Source organism: Ranitomeya variabilis, chromosome 4 (assembly GCF_051348905.1).
Source record: "Ranitomeya variabilis isolate aRanVar5 chromosome 4, aRanVar5.hap1, whole genome shotgun sequence".
NCBI classification, from domain to species: Eukaryota; Metazoa; Chordata; class Amphibia; order Anura; family Dendrobatidae; genus Ranitomeya; species Ranitomeya variabilis.
The window spans coordinates 294628768-294643215 of NC_135235.1; positions in this window are offsets into that span (position 1 = coordinate 294628768).

A 14448-nucleotide genomic window follows, 5' to 3' on the forward strand; every position below is an offset into this window, starting at 1 on the left:
CTAGAGGCCCGGCTCCGGGTACCCCTCGGCCCTGCGGCGGTGTGGGGGCGCTCCATATATGTGTGTGCGCGTGTGTAAGCCACCCACTTTGTGGAAGAAGAAGCGGAAACGGTGCAAAATTAACTCTTATGCCAAACTCCAGAGAAAAGGATATAAACTCCCTCATCCACATGTATTATCTGCCCATCCTTACAGTATGTGCCCCAAATACGCATTATACTTGTACTAAGAGAAACCAAATCCACACTTACTCCACAATGTGACTCATTTCTTCAGCGTAGTCTGATTAATGTTTCAACTGGTCTTTTCTGTTATTTTTATCATTCATCTTATTGACTGGAAATATTACCGTAAATGACAGAAAGGTCCTCGCTTACACAATGTTGAGCTAATATCTCTCTTCTAAAATGCAAATAAAAAACTTTTCTATTTACGCTGCCTTGAAACAAAAGAAAAGTAAATTTAGACCCATCTGCAATATTTTTTGCCATTTTCTCAAAAAACTGAGAATTTTATTTTGCATTTGCTTCATAATACATCTAATAACATGTGATAATTAAAATGTTACACAAATTCTGTAACTAATTGTAATATTTGTACGATAAGTTGAAAACCTTTGCTGGGTAATTAAATGTTTGGAACATTTATAAGGAATGTGGTGATTTAGTAGACCTTGGAATAACATGGTGGATGACCCTCTATGCACCATAAGCCATTGCTCATGATTTTGTGGATATTGGAAAAAAGACTATGGAAATGATGATTTTTACATATCTTAAAGACTACAGTCTGCAATCCTCATTACTTCTTTTATTTGAAGAGCCCTGATATGCAGTTTGTAGTCTGCTCCAAGACTTATGTTTTTTGTTCTGGGAGTGTCTCTCCCAGTAACATAGGCTGGACGAGAGATCTGTGTGTAAACAGGGTGCTGCTGTTTGTATCAGCACATCTTCTATCGCGCACTTATTACCTCTTCATGTGCTTTTTTCCCTTTCTACGGACTCTTTTCTTTGCCCACTACCTGTTCCCCCAAAAATGTAGATATGAAACAATATGTTTCTAATTTTCTGATCATTTTTTAACACTCCATTAATCTGCAACCTGGGTGATTGCTGCTGATGTGAAAAAACAGTTTTTGGGACCCGAAAAGCGACCGGCTGCAGAACACTGCTATATAGTAATATAACAGTTGTAGGAGAAATGTATCAGTGATAAATTCCTCAGTAGAGCAGAATTTGTCATTTGTGACCAAGTATAGTAATATAGTAACATTGTTTATATGCGATTATCTATTATATTTCAATTTCTTACTCCACATCAGTTCACTGAAGTTTTTTAAAATAGTTATATTTTGTAAAGTTAAGAAAATAATCAAATCAAAAGAGTAATAATTTTTAAAAAGAAGTTTAAATAGCTGGTAACCCACCTTCCCTGAAGAAGCCTTTGCGGCGAAGCATAAGTTGGGAGCATTGGGTCATTTGGTGCATGTACAGATTACTGTTCTTTATTAGAGTATTAGGGTACATTTTCCTTGGTGTTATCATCACAGTGGTAGGAATGGGTATTCTGTGCGGTGATTTGAGGGACATTATTAGGGGCTCTATACTCGTATACCAGTATGCTTGCTTTGAGTCCTCTGGAAAATGATCGATAAATAGCATGTGTGTGTATTTATGTATATATATATATATATATATATATATATATATATATATATATATATATATATATAATTAAATGACTTACCTCTGCAGCAGCCATGGTTTGTCTAAAAGGAATCGTGTTCAACTGTCTTTATTATGGATGTCAGGGGTCCGAAACCTGAATATTGAATGGAAATGCGCTTTATGTAAACCACCTTCTGAAAAGCTATAAAAGTGCCATGCGATTGCTGTATTTAAATCATTGTCTTAATTGCCTTAGTGACCATAAATAATAACTCCCACAGGTACACATTGGTGGCCCAGAAGACTAATTAAAAAGTTCTTGCCCATACTGAAAAATTAGTTTTTTTACTGGGTACTTCTACAACTTTGTTAATACATTTCTTTTTCATAGTCTTTATCTATTACAGTTGTTGAAATGTACCTGTCGCTACTTTTTTAAAGAAACCGTGTAAAATTGCAGTAATTTAAACTTTACTCAAAGAACTTTACGTACAGTCACAATAAAGCATAATGGTCACAAACATGGCACAAACACTTGTGTTTTTGGTCTCTAATATGAGGGCACTCTGCTTATAGAGATTCTTAGAATAAAACAGACAACCGGATAGTAGCTTTCCCTTCTTAGCAGTTTTCTGTTTTTTTTCTCTCTTCCAGATGTACTTCATGCACTCAACTCCTTGGCTGTTCTGCTGGCAAAGTCCCGATCACCGGCTTTAGACTCCACATTTGACCTGGTTTGCTCATGTTGAAATCGCAGGAACGCAGGATGCAGCTATGAGCAGGACGCAGAACAAGAGTTAAGGGGTTACTACAAGGGATACTCCACGCAGGGAGAGTATTAGTGATGAAGGGGTTGTGAAAGTGAAATACATAAACAAGGGTAGCGAAACAGTTGGCTAAACAACAGGCAAACTTATCAGTCTGAAGTTTTTAGGGCGATAAATGCTTGTACTCCCACTGTGGCACAGTAGAAGGCGCGTGAAGTCCCTGGCATGGTCCTGAAGGAAACAGAGGAACTGTCTTCTGAAGGAAGCGGTGTGTCCGGGTTCTCTTGAGCGAGGTCCTGCGTCGACAGAGCAAGGTATGGGTCGGGACACAGTCTCTGGTTCCGCCGGAGTGCTGTAAAGTTCAGTGGCGGAGGCGGGATATAAGCCAGACAGCTCCAATTGATAGTCCGGTTCAGGAGTGGGCTGCGCGCCCGTGTTAGACTGAGGAACTGCACGCGTGGTCAATTCAGTACAGCTAGGTGAAGGCACACAGTCAATTCTCTCACGGTCAGCAGCGAAACGAGGTAGCGTACGGCACTGAGAGTTGGTGCTAAGACATCATCTCACGGAGTGAGAGTTAACTGTCTCCTGTTGTGTACTCTGCCTTCCCACCAAGCCTCCCCTTTTCCCGCGCGCAGTGCCTTTTATCTCTATCACGCCACCTTCAGATGAGTGCAAAGGTCCATCCAGGTCTAAATGTTTTCCCCCTGCAACAATGGTGACAGGCCCGATGGTTCAGGGACCGGCACAAGAGAGGCACCATCGGCCCAGTCCATCTTCCTACACTTAGGACATACTTCTGATGAATGATGCATGTAACAAGTGTGGACACAAGCACCAATGGCTAACCCTCAACCAGCTCTGGGGGTCTACTTCTGCAAACTGCACAGCCAGGGCTAATTTTCAAGTTCTCCACCATACAGAGGCTAAGAATCTGATCTTCCTCAGGTGTATATGCATAAGACATGTTGCCACCTTAGTTAGTAGGGCATACGACCATCTGTCTCCTCAATTCCCTCCCCATCACGTCAACACAAGTTTCATGCCGACTTCTTTGAGTAACAGCTGGACAAAGACGATCACGGGTCAAGAGGGCAAGTGTAGAGATGGGTACTTTGAGTCCCAAGGGGCAATAATTGATATATCACACACTCCATCTATCTAAAACTTGAGTGTGGAAGATTGTGTTTTTGTAGCTGTGAGTTTATTGTGGTAAAATTCACAACTTGTAGCTAAACCCCCCCAAAATGTTTTATTTCACTTTTTTATTTTAGTTTAGGTGAGACTATTCTGTGATAAGTGCACAGTTACTACTTTCAGAACTTCATTCTTTTCTGAACAGCATCTGTTTTGGGCGAACCTTACAACTCTTCAGCTCCTTAAGTAAGTTCTTTAAACCGATTGCCAAGCTGCATCAAAGCCGCCTATTTCTTTATCTCTACTTTTCCTTCTTTCACTAGAAACATGCTTTTGGTGTTTTCTCTATCAAAGTCGCAAGACCTAATCTCATGGTGACAACTGTCAGTAGGAAAGAAAAATATACTGTAGTTAAAAAATGTTATAAATATTTTTATATTTTAATATATTAGATTTTATTATATTGGCTAACTGGCATAGGTAATCAGCACCATATTGGTGGAAAACACAGGGCACAACAGTCAATCAGCTGTTCCCCGTGGCCGGATAAGATTAGTTGTGCAGTGGAATAACACAGCTCCATCAACTGTAAAGTGGCTGCGGCCGAGAACTGCACATCCGCCAGTATTCAAATTAATAGCGGGAGGATCTGCAGTGCCCCACTGTGGCCACTACAGTTGATGCAGCTGTTTCTTTTTCGTTGCGCAAGTGAGCACATCAAGAGGCACTGGGTACAGCTCATCATCAGGTGTGCCGGGTGATGTACCTTTATTGATCTGGTATTGATGAGTTATCCTAAGGATAGGCCATAAATACACTGCTCTAAAAAATAAAAGGGAACACCAAAATACCACATCCTAGATATCACTGAATGAAATATTCCAGTTGCAAATCTTTGTTCATTACATAGTGGAATTCGTTGAGAACAATAAAACATATGTAAATCAAAATGAATATGCCATGGATATCTGGATTTGGAATGATACTCAAAATGAAAATGGAAAATCAAATTACAGGCTTATCTACCTTCAGGGAAAATGCCTCAAGACAAGGAAATGATGCTCAGTAGTGTGTATGGCCTCCACATTCCTGTATGACCTCCCTGGATTAAAGCATCAGTCAACTTCTGGATAGTCTGGGTACAACCTGGCATTGGTGGATGGAGCGAGACTTGATGTCACAGCTGCTGGGATGTTGTGCTCCTATGGCCCATTCCACGGCTCTTGATGTGCTGGCCTTCATGCCACAGCTCACATTGATATGCCATTCTGGATGAGCTGCACCACCTGAACAACTTCTGTGGGTTGTAGACACCACCTCATACTACTGTACAGTACCTCAAGGGGCGCGAGCAATAACAAAATGCAAAATACATTACTTGGGAATATGCACAAAACCACCAAGAAAGAATGCTCTGTGTGTGACATCAAGGAGGAGCACACTATTGACTCACACCAAGGAGGAGCGCTTTGTGAATGACACCAGGGAGGAGCATTCTGTGAGTGACACAAAGGAGGAGCACTCTATAATTAACACCAAGGAAGAGTGCTCAGTGACTGGCACCAAGGAAGAGCATTCTGTGTATGAAGACAATCCTCCTCTAATTGTTTGAGAGACATTAAGCCAAAGAAGTTTGTTAAATTCCCGAGCTATTTCTCAAACTGTGAATAAGATGGAATGAAGAGTAACAGGTCGTGTTCTTACTGCTCTAAGCCTCTGTTGGAACTGGCCCTTTTTTTTGTAAAATTATGACCCCATTAAAGTGCATCAACTCTATATAGGTTCCCATATTGGGGATTGTTTATTTGATCCTAGAGATAGAAGGGATAGAGCACCATATCACAGTGCTTTTATGGTTTGAGGGTGCCATGTAACAGCAAAACCCCCCATAAGTGACCTCACTTTACAAAGTACACCTCTCAATTAATTCTTATAGGAGTGCAGTGATCATATTGATACCACAGATGTGTTACAGAGTTTTATACAATTGGGCGGTGAAGAAAAATTAATTAAATTTTTTCCACAATAAAATTGTTCTAATCCCAGATTTCAGATTATCACAAGTAAAAATTGGTAAAAATGACACCAAAATGTATCACATAATTTCTGCTGAACGTGGCTCTTGGAGAACAAATGATGGTAGAATAGTTGCGAACTCTGTTAGGGTTGGCGGAACGCACTGAATATATATATATATGAGATAGTAGGTGCGTTCGCAACCCGGGGTCCACCGTGCAGGAGACAAACCTGCTGATAGTAACAGGCAGTACTATATGGCGGTAAAAGCGAACCCTGTTACTTCACAGATTCACCACGAAAAGAGAACGCCGTGCCCTGTTAACCTCACAGGAGATCACAGCTACCTAATAGAGCCAACAGTGGTCATGCAGTCAGAATAGCACACAAGCAACTCCTCTCAGGTGGAGCTGGAATTCTAATGGCTATACGCCAGCCCTGAATCCACATACACAAAAGCTCCTCACCGGAGGTGCCGGTATTCTAGGGGCTTATTTCAGCCAAACCCTGACCACATACAACCATGACCACACTGGCGCTGAGCCCATAACATAGGTTTGATACTAGCGCATGGCCGTGTGGCCATGCAAACCTTTTATAGTTTTAGCACTCAAGGACCTTCCTAGTGGTCCAACAGGAACCGCTTCAGGGCCTGTTCATGTGACCCCCGACCTCCAATGGGAGGTCGTCCTGTGGGCATGCCCAGTATGGGAAAAGCAGGACTTAGTCCCAGAAAGATCTGCTCGCTGCTGATCAGCGCTGGCTACAAAGGCAGAGCCTGGTAGAATAGTAGTAACCAGTCGCCCAGTATCAGCCTGAGTCAGACGCTGGGACCGACATCTCTGCTGAGCTGGCTCCACTGAGGCTGGAGAGGAATGGGAGAAAGCAGCGGAGATGGTTCGAGACTCCCCCTGTGTAGAGGCGGGAACTCGACACCTAACATTACCCCTCCCTCCTAGGGCCCCCCTCCCTGGACCTCGCTACGTTTGAAGGCAGCAATGAGCTGCAGAGCTTGAATGTGCTCAACAAGCTCCCAGGACCTGTCCTCTGAGCCATAACCCTTCCAGTCCACCAAATAAAATTTTTTCCACGTACCACCTTGTACCCCAAAATAGCGTTCACCTCGTAATCGTCCGTAGACGAACCCGATGTCCCGCCAGATGACTCGGAAAACATAGACATGTCCCTTTAAGAGGGACACATGAAAGGTGTCAGTGATACCTAGGCGTGGAGGAAGGGCCAGACGGTAGACCACAGGGTTAACCTGTTCGAGAACCTTGAAGGGACCCAAGTAGCGAGGTGCAACCTTAGTGGACTCAACTCGCAGCCTGATGTTACGGGCAGAGAGCCACACTAAGTCACCAGGAGGAAAGGTCAGAGCAGGGCGTCGATGTGCATTGGCGGAGGACATCATTCTCTCCTTGGAGGCCCGGATGGCATCCTGAGTGAGGTCCCAAATGTCCAGTGCCTCCACAGCCCAGTCTGCCACCCTGCAGTTGGTGGAAGACACGGGCATAGGCACAGGAACCCGCGGATGCTGGCTGTAATTAAGGAGGAAAGGAGTCTGACCGGTGGAGTCGGCTACGGTGTTGTTAAGTGCAAACTCCGCCCATGGTAGCAAAGATGCCCAGTCATCCTGCCTGGCAGAAACAAAATGTCGTAGATATGTGACCAGGGTCTGGTTGGCCCTCTCGTCTCGAGATGATATGCTGAGGAGAGGTTCAACTCAATGCTGAGTAGATAACAAAGGTCTCTCCAGAATCGAGACGCAAACTGGGGACCCCGGTCACTGACAAATTTGTCCGGCATACCGTGTAGGCAAAAGATATGTTTGATAAACAACGCCGCCAGAGCCCGTGCAGAAGGTAGCCATGGAAGAGGCACCAAGTGCACCATTTTGGAAAAATGGTCGGTGATCACCCAAATAATGGTGCAACTACGAGACTTGGGTAAGCCCACCACAAAATCCATCCTGACCATCTCCCAGGGCCTGTCCGCCACCGGCAGGGGGTGAAGCAACCCAGCTGGCCATTGATGGGGAGACTTGTTCTTGGCGTACGAGACACACGCCCGAACATAGTCTGCGAAGTCACGGGCCATATGCGGCCACCAGTATGTCCTCGCCAGTAGCTCAGATGTCCTTTTGGTCCCGAAATGTCCACCCACACTGGACGAGTGAGCCCAAGAGAGAACCTCTGGTCGCAAATTAGATGACACAAAAGTCTTGCCTGGGGCACAGACTCTAGCAAAACTGGGGCAACAGTTCTCAGGCTCTCGGAAGGGACAATAAGCAAAGGCTCCACTCCTCCTCCTCAGATGATACAACAGAGCGAGAGAGAGCGTCAGCACAAATGTTCTTCTCCCTGGAAAGATAATGGAGGGTGAAATGAAACCGGGAGAAGAACAAGGACCATCTGGCCTGGCGAGAATTTAACCGCTGGGCTGTCTGTAAATAGACCAAATTCCTGTGGTTTGTGAATACTTGGAAGAGAAAGCGAGCCCCCTCCAAAAGATGTCTCCACTCTGAGAAGGCCAACTTCATTGCTAAAAATCTCCCTGTCCCCGATGGAATAATTCCTCTCCGCTAGTGTGAAGGTCTTGGAAAAGAAGAAGCAAGGATTCTTCCGACCTTGAGCATCCTTTTGGAAGAGGACTGCTCCAGCACCAATGGATGAGGCATCCACCTCCATTATTAATGGCTTATCTACATCGGGGCGATGTAGGATGGGAGCGCTAGCAAATAGAGATTTAATAGAAGTGAAGGCCTTGGAGACCTCCTCAGACCACAATTTGGGATTTGCTCCCTTCTTGGTGAGGGCTACCAAGGGAGCTACCAAAGTTGAGAAATGAGGGATCAACTGGCGATAATAGTTAATGAACCCCATAAAGCGCTGCACCACTTTAAGAGAATGGGGTTCTTGCCAGTCTATCACAGCCTGTAGTTTGCCAGGATCCATAGCCAATCCCTGGGTGGAGATGATATAGCCCAGGAAAGGTAAGGACTCCGGCTTAAACACACATTTCTCCAAATTGGCATAGAGGGAATTTGTTTGTAAGAGGTCGAAGACTCTGCAAACATCTCTCTGGTGGGACTCAATATCTGGAGAGTAGATGAGAATATCATCCAGATAGACTACGACTGAGGTGGAGAGCATATCCCGGAAGATATAGTTTACAAAGTCTTGGAAAACGGCTGGGGCATTACAGAACCCAAAGGGCATCACAAGATATTCATAGTGCCCATCCCTGGTGTTAAAAGCCGTCTTCCATTCGTCCCCCTCACGGATGCGAATCAGGTTGTAAGCACCCCACAGATCTAGTTTAGTAAATACCCTTGCTCCCCGAAGCCTATCAAAAAGCTCAAATATCAGGGGCAGGGGATACTTATTCTTAACGGTGATGGCGTTAAGACCCCTGTAGTATATGCATGGATGTATTTCCCCGTTCTTCTTCTGCACAAAGAAGAACCCAGCCCCTGCAGGTGACAATGACTTTCTAATGAATCCTCTTGCCAGATTTTCCTGGATGTACTGTGACATAGCCTCCATCTCCGGGAGAGATAACGGATAGACTCAACCCCGGGGAGGCTCAGCACCAGGCAAGAGGTCAATAGGACAGTCATAGGGGCGGTGAGGGGGAAGGGTCTCCACAGCCCTTTTGGAGAACACATCCGCACAGGACCAATAACGCTTAGGGAGAGAAGAAAAATCTGCAGGTACCTCTGTAGTGGCAACCTGAACACACTCCCTCAGACATCTACCCCCACAAGATTCACCCATCCCAAAATTCTGCCTGTGGACCACTCGATATGAGGAGAGTGGTACCGTAGGCAAGGTATCCCTAACAGGATCTCATCAGTTCCCTCAAGAATGATGAGCAGAGATATAATCTCCTGATGAGATGGTGACATGGACAGAGTGAAAAGGATGGTCTCGTGTGTTATCTGTGAGGGCAGTGTCGACCCATTCACCACTCGTACGGTTACTGGTTGAGCTAGTGCAGCGCCCCAGAGTCCTGGTCGTTGCAGTACTGTGGCTCCGCCGCTAAGGGGAGCTATGGTACATCTGATGGCACTGAAGGAGTTCATCTGACTAGGTATCACAGACACCAATACATTTCACAGTCGGGCCTCCAGGGAGAGCTAAGGGTGCTATTTATTAGGCCACTCTGTTGTGAAGTTGGATTCTGGGCTCCCCCGGTGGCCACTTGTGGAATTGTACTTGTGTGCATCATCCCCTCTGTTCACCTGCTCCTATCAGGATGTGGGAGTCGCTATATAACCTTGCTCCTCTGTCAGTTTCATGCCGGTCAACAATGTAATCAGAAGCCTTTCTGTGCATGTTCCTGCTACTAGACAACTGCCAGCTAAGTTGGACTTTTGTCCTTGTGTGTTTTTGCATTTTGTTCCTGTTCACAGCTGCTGTTTCGTTACTGTGTCTGGAAAGCTCTTGTGAGCGGAAATTGCCACTCTGGTGTTATGAGTTAATGCTAGAGTCTTAAAGTAATTTCTGGATGGTGTTTTGATAGAGTTTTCTGCTGACCATGAAAGTGCCCTTTCTGTCTTCTTGCTATCTAGAAAGCGGACCTCGATTTTTGCTAAACCTATTTTCATACTACGTTTGTCATTTCATCTAAAATCACCGCCAATATATGTGGGGGCCTCTGTCTGCCTTTTGGGAAAATTTCTCTAGAGGTGAGCCAGGACTGTCTTTTCCTCTGCTAGGATTAGGTAGTTCTCCGGCTGGCGCTGGGCATCTAGGGATAAAAAAACGTAGGCATGCTACCCGGCCACTTCTAGTTGTGCGGCAGGTTTAGTTCATGGTCAGTATAGTTTCCATCTTCCAAGAGCTAGTTCTCATATATGCTGGGCTATGTTCTCTCGCCATTGAGAATCATGACAGTTTGACCGGCCAAAAAAAAAGGGTTAAATTACTGGCTGAGAAAGGAGAGAAAAAAGAAGTCTGCTACAATTTTTTTTTTTTTTTTTTCCCTCTAGTTCTGAGTGTGCTCTTAATTGAATCACTTGCTAGTCTGCCTATACTGCAGCCTTCCTCTCTTTCTCTCCTTCTAATCCTTGAATGGCTCTGTTTTCACCTGTTTCAAATGGATCTTCAGAGTGTAGCTACAGGTTTGAATAATCTCGCCACAAAGGTACAAAATTTGCAAGATTTTGTTGTTCATGCACCTATGTCTGAGCCTAGAATTCCTTTGCCTGAATTCTTCTCGGGGAATAGATCTCACTTTCAAAATTTTAAAAATAATTGCAAATTGTTTTTGTCCCTGAAGTCTCGCTCTGCCGGAGACCCTGCACAGCAGGTCAGGATTGTAATTTCCTTGCTCCGGGGCGACCCTCAAGACTGGGCTTTTGCATTGGCACCAGGGGATCCTGCGTTGCTCAATGTGGATGCGTTTTTTCTGGCCTTGGGGTTGCTTTATGAGGAACCTCATTTAGAGCTTCAGGCGGAAAAGGCCTTGATGTCCTTGTCTCAGGGGCAAGATGAAGCTGAAATATACTGCCAAAAATTCCGCAAATGGTCTGTGCTTACTCAGTGGAATGAGTGCGCCCTGGCGGCGATTTTCAGAGAAGGTCTCTCTGATGCCATTAAGGATGTTATGGTGGGGTTCCCTGTGCCTGCGAGTCTGAATGAGTCCATGACGATGGCTATTCAGATCGATAGGCGTCTGCGGGAGCGCAAACCTGTGCACCATTTGGCGGTGTCTACTGAGAAAACGCCAGAAAATATGCAATGTGATAGAATTCTGTCCAGAAGCGAGCGGCAGAATTTTAGACGAAAAAATGGGTTGTGCTTCTATTGTGGTGATTCAACTCATGTTATGTCAGCATGCTTTAAGCGTACTAAGAAGCCTGACAAGTCTGTTTCAATTAGCACTTTACAGTCTAAGTTTATTCTATCTGTGACCCTGATTTGTTCTTTGTCATCTATTACCGCGGACGCCTATGTCGACTCTGGCGCTGCTTTGAGTCTTATGGATTGGTCCTTTGCCAAACGCTGTGGGTATGATTTGGAGCCATTGGAGGCTCCGATACCTCTGAAAGGGATTGACTCCACCCCATTGGCTAGTAATAAACCACAATACTGGACACAAGTGACTATGCGTGTTAATCCGGATCACCAGGAGGTTATTCGCTTTCTGGTGCTGTATAATCTACATGATGTTTTGGTGCTGGGATTGCCATGGCTGCAATCTCATAACCCAGTCCTCGACTGGAGAGCTATGTCTGTGTTAAGCTGGGGATGTAAAGGAACTCATGGGGACGTACCTTTGGTTTCCATTTCATCATCTATTCCCTCTAAGATTCCTGAATTCTTGTCTGACTTTCGTGACGTTTTTGAAGAACCCAAGGTTGGTTCACTACCTCCGCACCGGGAGTGCGATTGTGCCATAGACTTGATTCCGGGTAGTAAATACCCTAAGGGTCGTTTATTTAATCTGTCTGTGCCTGAACACGCGGCTATGCGAGAATATATAAAGGAGTCCTTGGAAAAGGGACATATTCGTCCTTCGTCATCTCCCTTAGGAGCCGGTTTTTTCTTTGTGTCTAAGAAAGACGGCTCTTTGAGGCCGTGTATTGATTATCGACTTTTGAATAAAATCACGGTTAAATATCAATATCCGTTACCACTGCTTACTGATTTGTTTGCTCGTATAAAGGGGGCCAAGTGGTTCTCTAAGATTGATCTCCGTGGGGCGTATAATTTGGTGCGAATCAAGCAGGGGGATGAGTGGAAAACCGCATTTAATACGCCCGAGGGCCATTTTGAGTATTTGGTGATGCCTTTTGGTCTTTCAAATGCCCCTTCAGTCTTCCAGTCCTTTATGCATGACATTTTCCGCGATTATTTGGATAAATTTATGATTGTGTATCTGGATGATATTCTGATTTTTTCGGATGACTGGGACTCTCATGTCCAGCAGGTCAGGAGGGTTTTTCAGGTTTTGCGGTCTAATTCCTTGTGTGTGAAGGGTTCTAAGTGTGTTTTTGGGGTTCAAAAGATTTCCTTCTTGGGATACATTTTTTCCCCCTCTTCCATCGAGATGGATCCTGTCAAGGTTCAGGCTATTGGTGATTGGACGCAACCCTCTTCTCTTAAGAGTCTTCAGAAATTTTTGGGCTTTGCTATCTTTTATCGTCGATTTATTGCTGGTTTTTCTGATGTTGTAAAACCATTGACTGATTTGACTAAGAAGGGTGCTGATGTTGCTGATTGGTCCCCTGATGCTGTGGAGGCCTTTCGGGAGCTCAAGCGCCGCTTTTCTTCCGCCCCAGTGTTGCGTCAGCCTGATGTTGCTCTTCCTTTTCAGGTTGAGGTCGACGCTTCTGAAATCGGAGCTGGGGCGGTGTTGTCGCAGAGAAGTTCCGACTGCTCCGTGATGAGAACTTGTGCTTTTTTTTCCCGTAAATTTTCGCCCGCCGAGCGGAATTATGATATTGGGAATCGGGAGCTTTTGGCCATGAAGTGGGCTTTTGAGGAGTGGCGTCACTGGCTTGAGGGGGCCAGACATCAGGTGGTGGTATTGACTGACCACAAAAATTTAATTTACCTTGAGTCTGCCAGGCGCCTGAATCCTAGACAGGCGCGCTGGTCGTTGTTTTTCTCTCGGTTTAATTTTGTGGTGTCTTACCTACCGGGTTCTAAGAATGTTAAGGCGGATGCCCTTTCTAGGAGTTTTGAGCCTGACTCCCCTGGTAATTCTGAGCCCACAGGTATCCTTAAAGATGGAGTGATATTGTCTGCCGTTTCTCCAGACCTGCGGCGGGCCTTGCAGGAGTTTCAGGCGGATAGACCTGATCGTTGCCCACCTGGTAGACTGTTTGTTCCTGATGATTGGACCAGTAGAGTCATCTCTGAGGTTCATTCTTCTGCGTTGGCAGGTCATCCTGGAATCTTTGGTACCAGGGATTTGGTGGCAAGGTCCTTCTGGTGGCCTTCCCTGTCACGAGATGTGCGAGGCTTTGTGCAGTCTTGTGACGTTTGTGCTCGGGCCAAGCCTTGTTGTTCTCGGGCTAGTGGATTGTTGTTGCCCTTGCCTATCCCGAAGAGGCCTTGGACGCACATCTCGATGGATTTTATTTCGGATCTGCCTGTTTCTCATAAGATGTCTGTCATCTGGGTGGTGTGTGACCGTTTCTCTAAGATGGTCCATCTGGTTCCCTTGCCTAAGTTGCCTTCTTCTTCCGAGTTGGTTCCTCTGTTTTTTCAAAATATTGTTCGTTTGCATGGTATTCCGGAGAATATCGTTTCTGACAGAGGGACCCAATTCGTGTCTAGATTTTGGCGGGCATTCTGTGCTAGGATGGGCATAGATTTGTCTTTTTCGTCTGCTTTCCATCCTCAGACTAATGGCCAGACCGAGCGGACTAATCAGACCTTGGAGACATATTTGAGGTGTTTTGTGTCTGCGGATCAGGATGATTGGGTTGCTTTTTTGCCTTTGGCGGAGTTCGCCCTCAATAATCGGGCCAGCTCTGCCACCTTGGTGTCCCCGTTTTTCTGTAATTCGGGGTTTCATCCTCGATTTTCCTCCGGTCAAGTGGAATCTTCGGATTGTCCTGGAGTGGATGCTGTGGTGGAGAGGTTGCATCAGATTTGGGGGCAGGTGGTGGACAATTTGAAGTTGTCCCAGGAGAAGACTCAGCTTTTTGCCAACCGCCGTCGTCGTGTTGGTCCTCGGCTTTGTGTTGGGGATTTGGTGTGGTTGTCTTCTCGTTTTGTCCCTATGAGGGTTTCTTCTCCTAAGTTTAAGCCTCGGTTCATCGGCCCGTACAAGATATTGGAGATTCTTAACCCTGTGTCCTTCCGTTTGGACCTCCCTGCATCCTTTTCGATTCATAATGT